Below are 18,890 nucleotides of genomic sequence, written 5' to 3'. Positions count from 1 at the left end.
GAATCTTTTCTATCACTACCTCCTTTTGCTCCACGTAATCTCGAATTAGATGAGCTTTCCGTTGTACATGTCTAGACTTGTTGCTAGACTTAGGCTCCTTAGCTTGGAAGATGGCACCTCTATTGTCGCAATAGATGGTGATCGGGTCATTCGAACTAGGCACTACAGATAGTCCTTGTAAGAATTGACGCATCCATATCGCTTCCTTTCCACTTCGACGCGGCATAGTACTCGGACTCAGTCGTAGAATCTGCTGTAACACTTTGTTTGGAACTCTTCCAGCTGACTGCAGCGCCATTAAGAGTAAAAACGAATCCAGACTGAGATTTCGAGTCATCCCGATCCGTTTGGAAGCTAGCATCTCACGAATCGGTTGCGCATAGCTTTTGTTCGCCTCCATAAGTCAATGCCCAATCTTTAGTCCTCCGTAGGTACTTAAGAATGTTCTTGACAGCCATCCAATGTGATTCACCTGGATGCTGTTGGAATCGACTTGTCATACTCAATGCATATGCCACGTCCGGACGTGTGCATATCATGGCATACATGATTGATCCTATAGCCGAGGCATAAGGAATCCGTGTCATGCGCTCTTTCTCTTCCGGTGTCTCTGGTGCCTGAGACTTGCTCAAATGCACCCCTGGAGCCATAGGAAGAAACTCCCTTTTGGAGTTAGTCATGCTGAATCTCTCTAGAATCTTGTCTATATAAGACTCCTGACTGAGAGATAACATCCGACGTGATCTATCTCGATAGATACGGATGCCCAAAATTCTTTGTGCCTCACCCAGATCTTTCATCCGGAAATGGTTTTTCAACCATACTTTCACCGAAGTTAAGAGAGGTATGTCATTCCCAATCGGGAGTATGTCATCGACATACAATATTAGGAAGACAATCTTGCTCCCACTCGACTTGATATATAGACATGGTTCCTCGACCGATCGAGTAAATCCATTTTCTTTTATCACTTGGTCGAAACGATGATTCCAACTCCTAGAAGCTTGCTTAAGTACATAAATGGAACGCTTAAGCTTGCATACTTTCTTAGGATGTTCAGGATCGATGAAACCTTCGGGTTGTACCATGTACAACTCTTCCTCCAAAAAACCGTTTAAGAAGGCGGTTTTCACATCCATCTGCCAAATTTCATAGTCATGAAAAGCGGCAATCGCTAAGATAATCCGAATGGAACGCAGCATGACTACGGGTGCAAATATTTCATCGTAGTGCAAACCTGGCACTTGGGTAAAACCTTTAGCAACTAGTCGTGCTTTATAAATATCTTGTTGACCTTCCACAGAATGCTTTATCTTGTAAAGTCATTTGCATTGAAGGGGACGAACCTTAGCAGGTAAGTCAACAAGATCCCATACGTTGTTCTCATGCATGGAGTCCATCTCGGATTGCATGGCCTCAAGCCATAGCTTTGAGTCAGAACTAGTCATGGCACCTTTATAGGTTGCGGGTTCACTATTCGTTAAGAGTAGAATGTCATCTATGTCATGTTCCTCGACCATACCAATGTATCTGTCCGGAGGAATAGAGACTCTTCCCGACCTCCTAGGTTCCTCAGGAATATTAACCGCAGCCGGGATTGAAGGAATTGGTTCCTCCAATGGTTGCTCGGTATTTGGTTCTGGAATCTCCGACAGTTCGAAGGTTCTATTACTCTTTGCATTCTCGAGAAATTCCTTCTCTAAGAATGTCGCACTTTCCGCAACAAATACACGTTGTTCGGTTGGCGAATAAAAGTAATGACCAAGCGTTCCTTTTGGATAACCTATAAAGTATGTCTTGACCGATTGCGGGCCGAGCTTATCCTCGTGTCTCCACTTGACATAAGCCTCGCAGCCCCAAACCCGTATAAAGGACAAGTTAGGGACCGTTTCCTTCCATAGTTCATATGGAGTCTTGTCAACAGCTTTAGACGGACTTCGGTTAAGTATTAGAGCAGCAGACATAAGAGCATAACCCCAATATGACTCAGGCAACACGGTGTGACTCATCATGGATCGAACCATATCAAGTAGTGTTCGATTTCTCCGTTCGGACACACCATTCAACTGAGGTGTTCCAGGTGGAGTTAACTGCAAGGCAATCCCACAGTCTTTGAGGTGTTGATCAAACTCGTGAGAAAGATACTCGCTACCACGGTCTGAGCGCAGTGTTTTAATCTTTCTACCCAGTAGGTTCTGTACCCGATTCTGGTATTCCTTGAATTTCTCAAATGATTCACTTTTGTGCTTCATTAAGTAGACATAGCCATATCTACTTAAATCATCCGTGAAAGTGATGAAATACCTATAGCCTTCTCGTGCGGTGATTGACATAGGTCCACACACATCCGTATGTATGAGTCCTAATAGGTCAGCAGCGCGCATTCCAACACCTTTGAAGGAAATTCGAGTCATCTTACCAATGAGACATGATTCACACGTGCCAAATGATTGAAAATCAAAGGCCGAGATAGGTCCATTCTTTATGAGCTGTTTTACGCGTTTCTCATCAATGTGTCCCATACTACAGCGGTGCCATAGATACGTTTGATCTTTGTCACCAACCTTTAACTTCTTATTCATTACGTTTAATATTTCGGTGGTCGATCTAAAACATAAATTCCATTCATGGAGACTGCCTTGCCATAAATCATATCGTGTAATGAGAAAATGCAAGTATTATTCTCAGTATTACAAATGAAAAACCAAGTTTGTCAAGTGCGAAACCGAAATAATGTTTTTAGAAAGACTGGCTACATAATAGCGATTATATAAAAATAACTCAAATCCGTTGGGAAGTCGGATCACGTATGTTCCCCTCGAGACGGCAGCCACTCGTGCTCCATTCCCGACACGCAGTCCACCTCACCCTTTACGAGGGGTTCGATGTTTCGGAGCCCCCGCACATGATTACACAGATGAGAACCACAACCAATATCTAGTACCCAAGTTCCGTAACTTGCGTGGTTAATCTCAATCATATGAATAAAAGTAGAAGAGGAAGAAGACATACCAATAGGTTTAACGCGACCTGCTTTTATGTCCTCATGGTAAACAGGACATGTACGCCTCCAATGCCCATCTTGTGGCGGTGATGGCATTCCATGTTTTCGGTCTTGCTCTTTGTCGCGCCTGATGAGTTGCTTGCCTCACCAGGCCCACTCTTACCTGATCCCGACTTCTTAAACTTCGGTTTACCTACCGCTAGGTCTGCCCGAGCTTTGCCCTTACCCTTGCCCTTGTTTGACACAACGAGAACATCCTGTTTCAAGCTCCCACCGAACTTCATATCCTTCTCGGTATGTACGAGTAGGGAGTGTAGTTCATGAGGACTTTTCTTCAAATCATTCATATAGTAATTCGCTCTAAAGAGCGCAAAACCATCGTGGAGTGAATGAAGCATGCGGTCAATCACGATGTTCTCGCTGATTTTACAATCAAGCGCCTCCGGTCTCTCGACATTCTCAATCATGCTGAGAATGTGTGGGCTAACCGGTTGGCCCTTCTGGAGTCTCGCATCAAAGAAGCGAGTGGTATGCTCATAGGTCACGATTCTCGGTGCTTTCGAGAATTCCTTAGTGAGCGTGGTGAAAATCTTGTTTGCACCTTGGGCTATGAAGCGTTTCTGCAAATTGGATTCCATTGCAAAAATGAGTACGTTTTTAATCGCACCCGCTTCCATGACGAAATCGTTATACTTGGCGATCTCGTTAGCTCCGGCCGTGGGGCCTGGGTTTGACGGGATGGGCTCTGTCGGATATTTGAGCTTCCGTCGGCGGGCAAAGCATTCCGTAATCTTTGCCTCCCGATCCGCGAAGTTTGATCCATCATTCTTCGATCGAGTAGACGATTCATCCGATTCATGAAGATCCGAAGCCGGGACTCACGGTCCAATGTGGCACTTGGCATTGGGTCGTCAAGACGGCCAGCCATTTTGTTATTAGCAGTTTAAGTGATCGTGATCTACACTGAAAAAGAAAGGAAAAACAAAACGAAATAAGCAACTCATCGAGGTGATTTAAGTCTATTTAAAATTCATTTTAATCGTGTAGACTCATTGCACTTGCATAATTGATCTCCCTCAAGAATGATGCAAGTGATCCCAAGATTCAATTTCCGTAAATTGATAAGCCAACTGTTTAGCTAGTTCTATCGTTAGAACTCTTGGTCGATAGATTTCCGTAAATCCTATCTATAGTCCACCATAATCACAGGATCGTACGAGTGACCATAGTGTTGAGATAAAATAGGTCAATCAGTTCCAACTTACCCGACGTAGAAGGGGTCATATTATGCCTACCGACGAAGAAGGGATTCATTGGAGTTTGACCTATAAAGACTATTCTCAATTTTTGGTTATACGAGGAAGATCCCATCAACTTAGTTTTAATTCATTTTAAGTGAACAAAAAAACTAGCATTGCGTGAATGAATTAATTTAGGTGATGGCTTATGGAAAAACGTGTGATATCTGTATATCAAAGAAAACTAACGCGTGACCTCTATATGAGTCAGTTTTCATGCAATTATTAGGTGGTTTGGTTTTAGGCGGAATATGATGCAATCTATCGTTACGATAAAATAAATAAAAGAATGCAAAACGTAAATAAAAATTCCTAGTGTGGCCTATCCTAGTAAAAAGAACATAATACAACTTTGGAATCCACAGTTGGACCCGAGAAGCTTGTCTTGATGTTCCATCTTTGTCCACGCAGCGGGAGTGAGCATCCGGTCTCCATCTTTGGTCTTCTCAAAATTACAATTAAAATTTACAAAATATAAACCTATTTACATTCTAAATAAAAACTGTAATTACAAGGAAAAAACCAAAACGGAGATACAAGATCTCAAAATACAACCAAGACCGTGTTCCATCATTACGGTAACACATTCTACTAAGGCCACACTAAGTTACAACCGTTTGTAAAAGTTAAATACGTAATTTAAACATTCAAGGCATTCAAAATAACGATAAATAAAAATGCATCAACTAAAATAAAATTTATTCGTGACATAATTCCGTAATTATGTTAAATTTATCCAAACCACCTTTAATGATTAAAATTATGTGACAAAACCGCTTTAATCAACTTAATTTTAATTCATTACAATCCGTTACTTTAAATCGCTTTAAAATAACTAAATGGTACGTGAGTGAACCGTTTCACTATCAAGCGAATGCATAAAATCCGTATTATGCACAAAACATGGCCGAGGGAAAAAAATTGAAACATGAAAAAAAAAATTTCTTCTTTTTCACGGTTAAACCGTGACAAACAGCAAAAATTTTTTTTTTTTTTTTTTTAAATTCCAGCAGCAATACCGAGAGGTACAACAGTCCCAAACAAGAATCGATTTGATAAAACCAATTGCAAATTAGACCTAATCCGTATAGAAATGAATTTACAATTGATAAAACATAAACATATTGCAATAATAATCGTTTAAAATAACAATATGCAAAGAACAAATCGAAAACAAAAGACCGTCTGATCAGACATGAACCGTATGGCACGGTTTCCAAGACAAAAAAAACGCAATAGCCAAAAAAAAAAAAAAAATTCTGCCGTGACAGAAAAAATGCTGCTGCCGCACGGTTTTTATGCAAAATTTATCGATTCAAATTCGTTTGATGAAAATCACAAAGAAAAATTTACGTGGCCTCGCTCTGATACCACTTGTGGGGTAATATGCGTATAAAATCCTTAAAAATTAGGACTATAACGTAAATTTAACATGCGATTTATGGTCATAAACGAAAAACAATAGAGAAACGATAAAGAACAAGAATCAATCTCGGGTCCTTTGAAATGCGGCCTAAGAACAGAAATCAAAGTAGATTTCCTCCTAATCGTTGCACCCAAGACCGTCTGAGACTATGCCCCTTGTGCTAGAATCACTCTCTAATTGACTTGCAATATTGAGAGAGTTGTTGTGAGGTTTTTCGATGTGAGATCTAGAAATTTCAGAGAAAATTGCCCCGAAACCCTAATTATTTTGCAAATGAGATGATTAGGGCAAAAGGAGAGGGAGTCTCTCCTTTTGTTTGGTTCGGCCGTGAGCTTCAAGAGGAGGGAGTGGGCTTTCCACTTTCTCCTTATTTTTAACCCGTGGTCCGACACGAAAATGCTAAAATGTATATGACGGGTTATAATTATAAATCGTCATCGGTTATCGGTTATTAAAATATCAACTAGTAACATGACTCAGTCGATATATTAGTACATGTCCGACAAAAACAATATTGTATAATTAATTCAATATACATCAATTTAAATATAATCGTTTATATTTAATTTACGAAATAACTGCTTAATTCGTCTTAGCCATTATTATTTAATCCGTATTAAATAAATATCTCAACATCGCGTTTGACTAATTATTAGTCAATAATAACTCCGACTAACTGTTTAGTCAAATTAGGCATCAACATGACTGTATTTTCATACTGTCACATCTCTCAAACGTATCCTATAGGTGTGCCTTTTAGGGACCAGTTGATCACCGCCATCTGTATGACAATAACGTCAAACTTATCTAGCAAGCCAACCGTTATTGATAAACGTGGACCAACTGATAATAATACAAAAGTATACCCTTTGATCCTTTTAGAGATTTAAACGTTATTGCACTAACTTTAGAGGACACCAGCCCCAACAAGCTCCCACTTGTCCGTACAAGTGTATGTGCAATAACGTTATCCGCACTAACTGGAGGACACGGCTCCAACATCTGGAGGGTCCTCCTCCTTCACATAAGAGTAAAGAAACAACGCCTGCTGCTGCTGTTACCAAGGCAGGGAAAGAGAAGGGGTCAAGCGACCCTCCAACCAAGAAGGCTAGGACTGGTACGGATCTAACCCATGGCTCGGATTTAGCAGGTTCCTTATGCATTCCTGATGACAGGCTTTCTGATATGTCGATGAATGTTGACATGGACGCTTTGTCTGGGTTTTTTCTAGATCAGCCGTCGCCAGCTGTTGCTTTCACCGAACGACAATTGGAGAAGCAGCCTGTGCAGATGGACGACAAAAATATCGCCGCCGACACCTCGTCCAAGAAGACCTCCTTCGCTCAGCTCAGGGAGGACGGCATGAGGTTGGCCAAAAGGCTGGTGAAGTGGGCTGACGTTGCCGGCACTCATCTTATCCAGCAAGAAAAGCTCGTGGCTCAAACTGCCCCTACGCTCGAACGGCTTAGGCTTGAGCTTGCCGCTTCTAGGGAGGAGGCCGAGAAGGCGAAGCAGGACTTCCTCGCTGAGCCAAAGCTTAAGGAGGACGCTGAGAAGGTGGTCCTGGCCGAGAGAGCTAAGGTTGAGTTTACGTTGGCTGATGCCGCTAAGTTGCGGGAGGAGAGAAACAAACTTGAGGGCGGTTATAAGGCCATGGTTGAGCAGAGGGAAAGATGGAAGACCCTGCATTTGGCCGAGGCGAAGGAACATAAGGGCACAAAGGCTATCCTTGCTCAGAGGGAGAAGGATATTGAGCTGCTGAAAACCGTCATCATCCCCGAATGTGTGCCGTGACGGGACCAAGTCAAGATGCTACAAGGGATGCGATTAAGGAGCTCCTTCCTGAAGGCATTTTTCCGTGGCAAGATTTTGACAAACTTCTGGATGAGAAGGTGGCTGCTGAGGAGGCCAAGGTCGCGGCCGAGGCGAAGGCGGCGAAGGCTGCTCAGGAAGCTGCGGCCAAGGCGGCCCATGATGCTAAGGTGAAGGAGGCTAGAGAGGAGGCTGAGAGGGCAAAGGCACGTGAAGCTGCCAAGTCGTCCTCTGGGCCGTCCACCGACGGTGATGCTGCTGCTGCTGCCGGTGGCGAGCGGCAACAAGCATAGGGAGACGAGCGGTCATCACCAGACTCACCTGGCCCTTCGGACAGCTTCAGCTGTTCGGGGGCCAACTTTTGAGCCTTTCCTCCCTGCCATCCTTTTGGCGCTTCATGTCTTAATGTTGTAATTTTTGTTGTTCCTTCTTTTTTGTTAAACTTTGGTAGGTTGAGCTTAGGCTATCCCTATGGGGACGGCCGTCGACTTTATCTTGTCTCACTTGTAAACATTTTCAATGAAGTTTGTTTATTTGCCTTCGGCTTGGCCGAGGCTTTGATCTCGTCCTCCATTCAGTTGTCTTCTTACGTTTTTAAACATATTGAGCGCTTTTTTCGTTTTACCTTCGGCTTGGCCGAGACAATTAGATTGCGTATCTCAACTGTACTTAAACGTTTTTAGCATATTGGTCGTGCCCTCTGCTGCACCTGAACAGGCCGAGGTAGCAAGATTCACGTTTCCCAATTTGCTCAGCAACATGTTGGCATGTCGGTCGCTTCCTCCTCCGCTCTCGGTCTGGCCGAGGCGGTAAGATTTGCGCTTCCCAACTGCTGTTGTAAACATGTTAGCATATCGGTCATTTCCCCCGTCACTCCCGGCTTTGGCCGAGGCAATCGAGGTTACGGCTCGACTGCATTCGTATCTATAGACATATTGATCGCTTCCTCTGCTACTCCCGGATTGGCCGAGGCAGTCAGATTTGCGTTTCTCAACTGTACTTATACGTTCTTAAGCATGTTGGTCGCTTTCGCGAGTATCAACTGCATTTGTAGTGACTGCCCGGCTTTGGCCGTGGCGTCTACTTTGGTACGACTACGGAGGGGACAAGCATTTCGATGGAAAACTTGGATCACTCTTCATAAGATATAATCACGCGTTGGGGTGCCCACAACGGTCTCGGACACCTCCGCCGCTATACGAAATATTTCCTAAGGTTGTCTGTGTTCCAATGGCTCATTAGAGGCACACCCTCCATGTCTGTCAGTCGGTATGTCCCCGGCCCCATTTCTTCAACCACCCTGTAGGGTCCCTCCCAGTTGGCCGTCATCTTACCATGGATGTTTCCTTTGTTGGTTGCGGCCGACTTTCTCAAGATTAGATCTCCTACTCTCAAGTCCCTTTTGTGGACCCTACGGTTGTAGGCTCTTCTCATTCGGTTTTGATATACTGCCAAGTTGAGCCGTGCCGTATCTCGACTTTCTTCGACCAGGTCTAGGGAGGCTCTCGGGCCTTCTTCATTTTCGATCGGGTTAAAGGTTTGCGTTCAATGCCGGCACCGCCGCTTCAATTGGCGGTGGAATGGATGCACCCTGTTGCTTCTTTCTCCGTGGTTCGAAGGGACCACGACGCCGGTAGTTCATCAGCCCATCTTCCCTTTAGATCTTCAACCTTCTTCTTCAACCCGTTCAGTATTGTTTTATTAGCTGCCTCCGCCAGCCCGTTGCTCTGAGGGTGGCAGACGGAGGAGTATGCAAATTTGATACCGAGCTCTTCCAACCAATTCATCACCGTGTCGCTCCAAAACTCTCGGCCGTGGTCAAATACAATGACTTGGGGTAACCCAAAATGAGTTATGATGTTCTCCCAAATCACCTTTCTTACGGCCGCCGTGGTTTTGGCAGGTACCGCGACAGCCTCGACCCATTTGGTGAAGTAGTCAACGGCGACAATCAGGTACTTCCTTCCTCCGGAGGCCGTCGGAAATGGTCCTAATAAATCAATCCCCCACTGTGCAAATGGTAGGGTATTAAGTACTGGTTGCAGGTCTCGGGAAGGTGCATGTATTACCGGAGCATGCATCTGACAATTCTTGCACTTCTTGGTTTTTGCCCTGGAATATTTCAGCATGGTAGGCCAGAAGTAGCCGCCTCGGAGAGCTTTGTGTGCTAGCGTTCTCGCCCCTATGTGATGTCCGCAGATGCTTTCGTGAATCTCTGCCAGTATAAGCTCCGCGTCGGCTGGGCCGACACATTTCAAGAGTGGTCTTATTACGGACCTTTTGTACAATTCTCCTTCGAACACTAAGTACCTTGCAGCGATCCTTCTTATCTTCTGAGACAGACTGCGGTCCTCCGGCAACTCTTTTGTCAGCTTGTATTTCATTATCGGAGTCATCCACGTCGTCTCAGCTTCGATGTCGTCCACCATGCCGACGGTCTCAGTGAAGCTTTTAGCATTTCTGATATCCACCAGCATGGTTCGACTGACATTTTTTATGCTTGAACTGGCAAGTTTTGAGAGAGCGTCGGCTCGGTTGTTCTCAGACCTGGGGATGCACTGTATTTGGAAACATTTCAATTTTGAGGTGTCAGCTTTTACCCTCTCTAGGTACTTTACCATCCCATCGTCTCGAGTCTCATACTCTCCTCGGATTTGATTAGTCACTAAGAGCGAGTCTGTTTTCAACACAATATGCTCCGCCCCGGCAGCTCTAGCTAACTCAACTTCAGTTATCACCGTCTCATATTCGGATTCGTTATTTGAGGCTGAGAAGGTAAACTTCAAGGCATACTCAAACTCGTTTCCGTTAGGGCTGATGATAAGGATGCCGGCTCCTGAGCTGTTCGCCGTGGAGGACCCGTCGGTATACACTTCCCACACGCCGGGATGTGATTCTTCTTGATACGTGCACTCGGCCAGGAAGTCTGCAAGCGCTTGCCCCTTTATCGAAAGCCTCGGTTTGTACTGAATGCCAAAGCCGGAGAGCTCAACTGCCCATTTGATAAGTCTGCCGGATTTTTCGAATTTTTCTAATGTTTCTCCAATGGCTGGTCGGTTAAGACCGTCACGGGATGTGCGTCGAAGTAGGGTTTCAGCTTCCTTGCGGCAACGACAACGGCGAGGGCTGCCTTTTCGATTAGTGGGTAATTTCTTTCGGCGGCCAGCGTGTGTGGGCGATAAAGTAAATTGGGTATTGCTTTGCTTATTTTCTTCCCCGACGACACGACGACCGTGGTCGAGGTAACTGCTAAGTATAGATATAGCGTCTCCCCCAGCGTCGGCAGTGTCAGAAGGTGGGCTTTCAGTTGCCTGAAAGCCGTGCTCTGTTCCTCCCCCCAGCTAAAGTTTTTATTCCCCTTCAGCACTTTAAAGAATGGAGTGCTCTTGTCGGCCGACCGAGAGATGAAGCGGGCGAGAGCCGCCATCCTTCCGGTCAGCGTCATAACCTCTTTTCGATTTCTCGGCTCCGGTAGGTCTAGTATTGCTTTGACTTTCTCCGGATTGGCATCAATTCCCTTGGCGCTGACAAGCACGCCGAGGAACTTGCCGGCCCGGACACCGAAGTTACATTTCTTTAGGTTAAGCTTCATTTTATATTTCCTTAGTGAACAAAATGTCTCGCCCAAATCGGCTAAGTGCTCATTTGTCGACTTGCTTTTTACAATAGCATCGTCGACGTAAGCCTCGATGTTTCGCCCTTTTTGATTTTGGAACACTTTGTCCACCAACCTAGTGTAAGTTGCGCCAGCGTTCTTCAAACCGAACGGCATCATTTTATACATGAATGTGTCGTGACTGGTGATGAATGCGCATTTAGGCATATCTTCCTCGACCATAAATACCTGATGATACCCTGAGAAGGCGTCTAGCAGGCTTAGCATAGTGTAGCCTGCCGTGGCGTCAATTAAACCATCTATTCGAGGCAAGGGATAACAATCTTTAGGGCACGCTTTATTAAGATTGGTAAAATCAACACACATCCTCCACGCCCCTGACGATTTCCTCACCATTACAACATTTGCTAGCCACTCAGGGTAAGTACAAGGCATGATAAAGCCCGCCGCTAATAATTTGTCTATTTCAGCTTTGATGGCCTCATCCTTCTCGGCCGAGGAGTTCCTCATCTTCTGCTTGACCGGCCGAGCGGTGGAGAGTACGTTCAGCTTGTGAACGATCACCTCCCGGCTCACGCCCGGCATCTCGGCAGTGAGTATGCGAAGACATCTTTGTTCTTCCTCGTAGGTCTAGGAGATCAGCCCTGAATTTTGGCTCCAGGTTGACACCGACAGTTACGATGCGCCCTGGGTCAATTTCCACTTCCTCGGTCTCGGCTCCTTCGACCATGCCGACATTAGTATTCATCGGTTCGCCCTCCTGCTGCAAGGATGGGCTCTTCCCTTTCTCCGATTTCTTCGCCACTTTGAGGGATTGCATGTTGCACCCCCTGGCAGACACTTGGATATTGACTATTTCATCTTTCTCGTCCTTTGAGACGAGCTTTTGTGCTTCCCCGGTCCGAGACGTACATCAATGTCGGGGCCCGATGGACATCACCGCATCGGCCTTGCTCAAAGTGACCCGGCCTATGAGAACATTGTAGGCAGACGAACCATCGATAACCACGAACTCAGATAAAACATTTTTAGCCGCATCCCCTTGGCGAACATCACCGGCAATCAGATTGACCCCGGGGTACCAGGCCGGCCCCGAGAAGTCAGATATAGCGGGTTAATGCAGGGGTTCAGGTCTCCAATCTTCAGACCGAGATTAAGAAAGCACTCCCTGAACATGATGTTCGTGTAGGCGCATGTGTCAATCAGGCACCTTTTGACCAAGTGGTTGGCTATATCCAGGTGGACTACAAGCGGGTCGTTGTGCGGGGCGACGACTCCCTCGTAGTCCTTCTTTCCAATGGTTATATCGGGGATGGTGGAAGCGGGGATCGCTGTTTTAGGCACAAAGTTGATGGCTTGGTATAATTCATTTAGGTGCCGTTTGTGCCCATTAGCTGACCCACCGTTCTCGTTTCCCAGATGACAACCTGGATTACTCCCATCGCTTGGAAAACTGATTTTCTATTCGCCCCGTCGGCGCTTGTTCCTGGGCCTCCAGCTACATACTTGCTGAGGCCCCTCTTTCGGATTAGCTCTTCGATGGCGTTCCTTAAATGTTGACAGTTGTCAGTTTTATGGCCGGTGTGGCCGTGGTACTCACAAAACTGGCTTGTGTCACCGTCGCCCCTCGCCTTGGGGGGGCCTTGCCCACTTGTGTCCATCATTCTTGCTTAGGGTAAAGACCTCGGCTGGAGATGCAACCAGGGGGGTGAGACTACTGTACCGCTTCTGGTAGTATGGTCCCGAACTCCCCCCGGCGCCCGCCGAGTGCTGTTTCCTATTACATCTCTCAGGCCGTGACCTATCCCCGTCACGGCGACCTTCATCTATGTTGTCCCGGCGGCTCTTCCTCTCTGGGTGCCCAGCTTCACTGTGGCCTACCCAGGTTTTGTGATAGTCTTCCACCTTTACGGCTCGGTCGGCCATCTTTCTGGCGGAGTCTAAGTCGAGGTCTTCGCACTTGATCAGCTCGTTTTTGAACTCGCCTTTCGGGAGGCCTTTCATCAGCGCGAAGGCCCCGCCAGTTCAGTGTTCAGCTCACGGATCTGCTGAACCTTAGCGTCGAATATTTTCACGTAGCTTCGGAGGGACTCGTCCTCCCCCTGTCGGATAGTTAGGAGATCTGATGTTTCTACGGCCCTTCTCTTGTTGCAAGCATACTGGGCTATAAGATTGTCTCTCAGGTCGGCATAACAGTATACCGAGCCATTAGGTAGCCCCTTGTACCAACTCTGAGCCATCCCATGCAGGGTCGTTGGGAAGACTCGGCACCACACCTCATCAGTCGCTCTCATACCGACATGTACGACTCGAAAGCCTCGGCATGGTCGGTCGGGTCGTTATCCCCTTTGTATGATAAGGGCGGCAGCTTCACTTAGTTGGCACGGGGATCTCGAGGACATAGGTGCGAGGGGGGTGTCGACCACGTGTCGAATGACACGCGGCGATCGGCTCCTCGCAACCTTAGTCCGGCTTATCTCCCTCTGGCGGGAAGGGCTTTTTGTCCGACTTTGGTGAGTCGGACTTCTTTCATTCCTTCGGGGCTGGCCTCGTTGTTGCCGCGGCGACGCTGTCCTCCCGCGTGTGGGGAAGGACTCGGTGCCACCGGCACCACGGGCTCTGCGGCGTTCTAGCACGCCCGGCTCCTTGTATCGCTCCGGACAAGTTGTTCGGGTCACTCTATAGGCCCTGGTCACCCGTGTGGATGCGCTGCGTCCCCGTCGTAGTGACAGGGGTAATCGGCGTACTACCCATCAGGTCCAGGAATAGCTTTAATTTGGCCGCATCGACCACATGTCCCATGACAGTGACTTGGTCGGTAGGCAGCGGTGTTTTTGGCTCTTTCGGCATTCCGGGCGCCGTGTCAGTGACTCGGCCGGTGGGGGACTGCCCGATCTCAGAATTACGGAACGTGTCATCCTGGAAGAATGCAGTTCCTTCACTCATAGTTTCTTGTTGCTTTGACATTTTCTTAGCTCGCTGAATGGTTTTTTTTTTTTTTTTTTTTTTGGGAATGTAGGTGACTAGCTTTTAGTACGTATCCCCACAGACGGCGCTAATTGTTCCGGGTGTAATTCCGGAGCAGGATTGTGACCACTTGAGCTTGTAGAACGATGTCGTTGCTCGTCTCTTCCTTTCACTCTTTCCTGTAAAGATGAACAAACTGAGGGCTCGGCTTGGGGCCGAGCGTACTCACTTCGACGCTCAAGTCAGTAAACTTAGAGAGATAAGTTGTATGTTTAACTTGGCAAAGTATATTGTAGAGAGATAAGGGAGTTTTATACCGTTTTCCGTTGATTTCTCAATGAGAGATGTGGAGTATTTATAGACTTTCACCTTTTGTCACGTAGTGGCCAAGTGGCGTAGCAGGTGGAAAGACTGTCTTACCCTCGGCCGAGGGACCCATGAGAGGCCGGCAGACCTGGTTGACTCCATGCCGAGGGGACTGGATGCGAGTATATGGATATGCCTCTCGGCGCTAGTTCTTGAACCGAGACCCAGTGACAGTGACCGAGGCTTTGTCGGTTAGGCCGTTTTTCTTTTGACTTGTTGTCTTTTAGCTTTGACCTTGGTCAATATGTTGACTTGGTCAGCGGGTGCAGAATATGCCCCATCAGTTATGATTCATGAAATGATAATGGAGATTTGAAGAATTTCAGTTAGATTCGTATGCTGTTGGGTGTGTTAATGGGTAACCGACGAATTAATAAGTAGATGGTTAGGTTATCGAGTAATTGGAATGCTGAATAAACGATTTAATAAGCCAATTAACAAACTTGCATATTAAAGACAAAAATTAAGGTCATGGTATAGACTATTGTGTAGAGTTCAGGGGTACACAATAGAATTTCAAAATTGTAGGGGTATATCGTAGAAAGTTGAAAAACTCGAGGGTATATCGTAGAATTTCCCTATTATTTTTACAACTTTTCTTCTTCCACCCATTAATACAAAACATAATAATAATAAATTTTACAATTAAAATTTAAAATTGAGTTAAATAACAGTTGTATAATTATTATTTTCTTTAATATTCATATCTAAAAAGCTGCGCATTTGCACGGGATCGACACTAGTTAGACACTATTCGTCATTCCTTCAATCGTTTTATTATAACATCTGATATGTTGTATTTAATTTAATTATCATAATTCATAATCTCTCAACTATATAACGAAAAGTCATAAGATATACGGAGTATTATTCAATACGTCAAATAACAGGTACTACCTAGTTGCATACCGATATGTTGTATGAGTATTTAATTTAATTATCATAATTCATAATCTCTCAACAGTATAACAAAAAGTCATAAATATATATTTCTCAATACATCAAATATTAACAGGTACCTAGGAGTATTATCGTATAAGATTTTTCTTTAAAGTAAAAAACGATTATAAAGTTGAAAATCAAATTATGGAACTTGGAATAGAATGAAATAAAAACCTTTATATGGAGGTGAAGAAAGTATTGTAGTAATTTGGATGCTATATAGCTAGATTTGGCATTACTACAGTACTACGACCTAAACGAAAAGAGTTAATTTTCCCATCCACGTCGTTTATCATTTTTCATGCAATTTTTTTTTATGAATATTTTTTAGGATATTGATTCCTTGATCATATAAACACGTGCCATTTGTCATATATATTTGTCCACATATTTGTCCTTTAGCTAGAAACCTCTAATTTATCGATATTGATAGTTGCTTATAGCTTGAACCAGATGATGATAAACCCACCAAGCTTGGTCTCCATATCTTTTACTCTTTAATTCATTAAATTATTGGAAAATTGGATTCCCGTCACTAATTGTTTCACGTCAACGACTTAAAAATAAGACGGTCTTATACCATGCACAATGCAATTTAAGTAACTAATAACCTTTCTCACGACTATTTCTGTGTGATCAAGAAATTTCAATCCCAACACCACCTCGGCCTGTTTTTGATAGTAATATGTAGAATTTCAATCTATAAACCGTTATATCATCATTCATCAACCCGTTAACCCGCATATATGTATATCAGATAATTTAACTGGTAAAGTTATAGAAAACTGGTATACTTATTGAGAACAATACCTTTTGTGCATATGCGTATCTCGTTGCAAAATTCGTGTTTGACGATGTTCAATTTTGTGCATATCTACAGATTACATACAGGCTCGGATAGTGAATAAAGTTGAACCGATAAAGTCGTAATCAAGTCATTTTAAATGAGTAACTACGGAGTAGATACGTATAAAATTCCGTTAATATAAAGCTTATGCTCCGTACAACGTAAAATCGCCTAAAGAAATTGATGCTTCATATCAAGCTGGACAATTGGATAGTTAGATTATATACTTAGATGCCTCATGCCTAGACCTGTCAAACGGGTCGGGCGGGTCGGATCCCGGGTCGGGTCATACGGGTCGGGTCAGAATACGGGTCAGGTCAAATACGGGTTGGGTCAAATACGGGTCGGGTCATACGGGTCACAGGTCGGGTTAGGGTCAGAATACGGGTCAAGAAATAATTTTTAACGTGTTTTTTAAACGATTTTTTTAATTTCAAAAATATTTTTTTAAAAAGTAAAATATATTTAAAATTAATATTTTAATCATATTCATCATATACAATAATTATATTGATATAATTATTAAAATAAAGTTTTTTTAATAATTATTTTATTGTTAAATATTATAAAAGTTATATAAAATAAACTTTTTGGTTGAATTTTTAATTTTCAGTAATAAAAAAATAATTTTTTAACTATATTTTCAAATATAATATATAAATATTAATATTTTTAATAAAATTCATGATTTTCCCTTGACCCAACGGGTCGACCCGTTCGGGTCGGGTCTCGACCCTAAAATAATGGGTCATTTCGGGTTCGGGTCAAACGCGTCGCGGGTCAAAAAAACCGGGTTTGTAACCCTAAAAACACGGGTCGGACGGGTCGGATTTTCGGGTCGGGTCGAATTTTGACAGGTCTACTCATGCCACACTCTCAGCTATACATTGAACCGTTTCGCTTGACTTTGGCAAGTCCAATTCCGATACGACGATACATTTCTTTCTTTGCTGTGGGAAATACAGCAATTTAGTTTAGAAAAATTCAGATTCTTCAAGTTCATTTCATAAAAGTGCAGAGGCGATTTTAGGATTCAGTGGACGGGGTGCGAAAAATTAACGAAATTACGGAAATATGTTTATATACACACAACCATTAGCCCAACATAATTAATATGTCTATTAATTACACAAAATTATACTTATTTTTTAACAAAGGGGGTGCGGGTGCATCCCCTGCACCCACTCCATAATCGCCACTGCTTATATGTGCAATTCACATAGTACTATATATAAGTTGAGTTTAGAAAATTCACTCGATGCATATCCACTTTCCATAGATTCAGTTCAAAAGTTTAATTCATACCTATTTTCCTATAAATTTAGTTCAGACTATATAAATTCGGCAACTATAACTTCACTTTGGAAAAGTTAAAACCTTAAAAATTTAGTTTTAAAAAATTAATTTTGAAAAACAAATCTAAAGTATCGAACTTGATGCACCAGGATCAAAGTTTCGGGCCGCAATTATTCAAAAAGCCACACATTGTGTTACACTCTAAAAGGATCGAAGCCATCATCTCACTCCTTAGCCCATACAGAGGCCCAAAGAGGCCCCAATAACATACAGAGGCCCAAAGAGGCCCAAAGACGCACGCCATTTCCACTAGCTTATTATCATGTAAGTATTCTCTAGCTTTCTAACAAGTTAGCTGAAATAAAAAAAACTACCTAGAGTAGCATATAAGTGATAAACTAGCTGAAACTTTTATATCTTTTCCGGTAGTTTGAAAAATTAAGATTTCAACTAGCTTTTCAAGGTTCAGCTAGTTTTACCAAACAAACCTTAATCAAGGAAAACAAGATAATTAATGGCCAGCCAACTGGTTGTGTTCGACCAAGCAGGGGATTGCGACAGGGAGACCCTATTTCACCATATCTTTTTCTTCTCTGTGCGGATGTCTTTTCTTGTTTGATACGGAAGGCTGCGGAGGATGGTCAAATACACGGTATGAGTATTTGTCGAGGGGCGCCTAGAATTTCACATCTTTTCTTTGCTGATGATAGTATTCTTTTTGCTAGAGCCAATAGTGAGGAATGCTCGGTTATTGCTAACATTATTAGCACGTATGAGAGAGCATCAGGGCAGAAAATTAATTATGATAAGTCAGAAATTGTCTTTAGCAAAAAGGTCGGGAGTCAGCAAAGGAACGAGATTAAGAGTAGGCTGGGAATGCGCGAGGTTGATCGACATGAGAAGTATCTGGGTTTGCCCACTATTATCGGGAAGTCGAAAAAGATGGTGTTCTCAAATTTGAAGGAGAGAATATGGAAGAAGGTAAGAGGATGGAAGGAGCGTTTGCTTTCAAAGCCCGGGAAAGAGGTGCTAATTAAAGCTGTGGCGCAGGCGATCCCAACTTATATGATGAGTTTGTTTGCAATTCCTGATGGAATTATTGATGAGCTACACATGACTATGGCCCGGTTTTGGTGGGGATCGACGGACACTCAGCGTAGGATGCACTGGATGAGATGGGACCGATTGTGTCAGCCGAAAGCTTTAGGAGGTATGGGGTTCAGAGACTTGCGGGTGTTTAATCAAGCTCTTTTGGCTAAACAAATATGGAGATTAATGATGGCTCCTCAGTCCTTGGCTAGTCGGGTTCTCAAAGC

The sequence above is a fragment of the Silene latifolia genome, chromosome 2 (assembly GCF_048544455.1).
Source record: "Silene latifolia isolate original U9 population chromosome 2, ASM4854445v1, whole genome shotgun sequence".
NCBI classification, from domain to species: Eukaryota; Viridiplantae; Streptophyta; class Magnoliopsida; order Caryophyllales; family Caryophyllaceae; genus Silene; species Silene latifolia.
The sequence above is the reverse complement of the archived record's forward strand: the minus strand, read 5'-3'. Positions refer to the sequence as shown.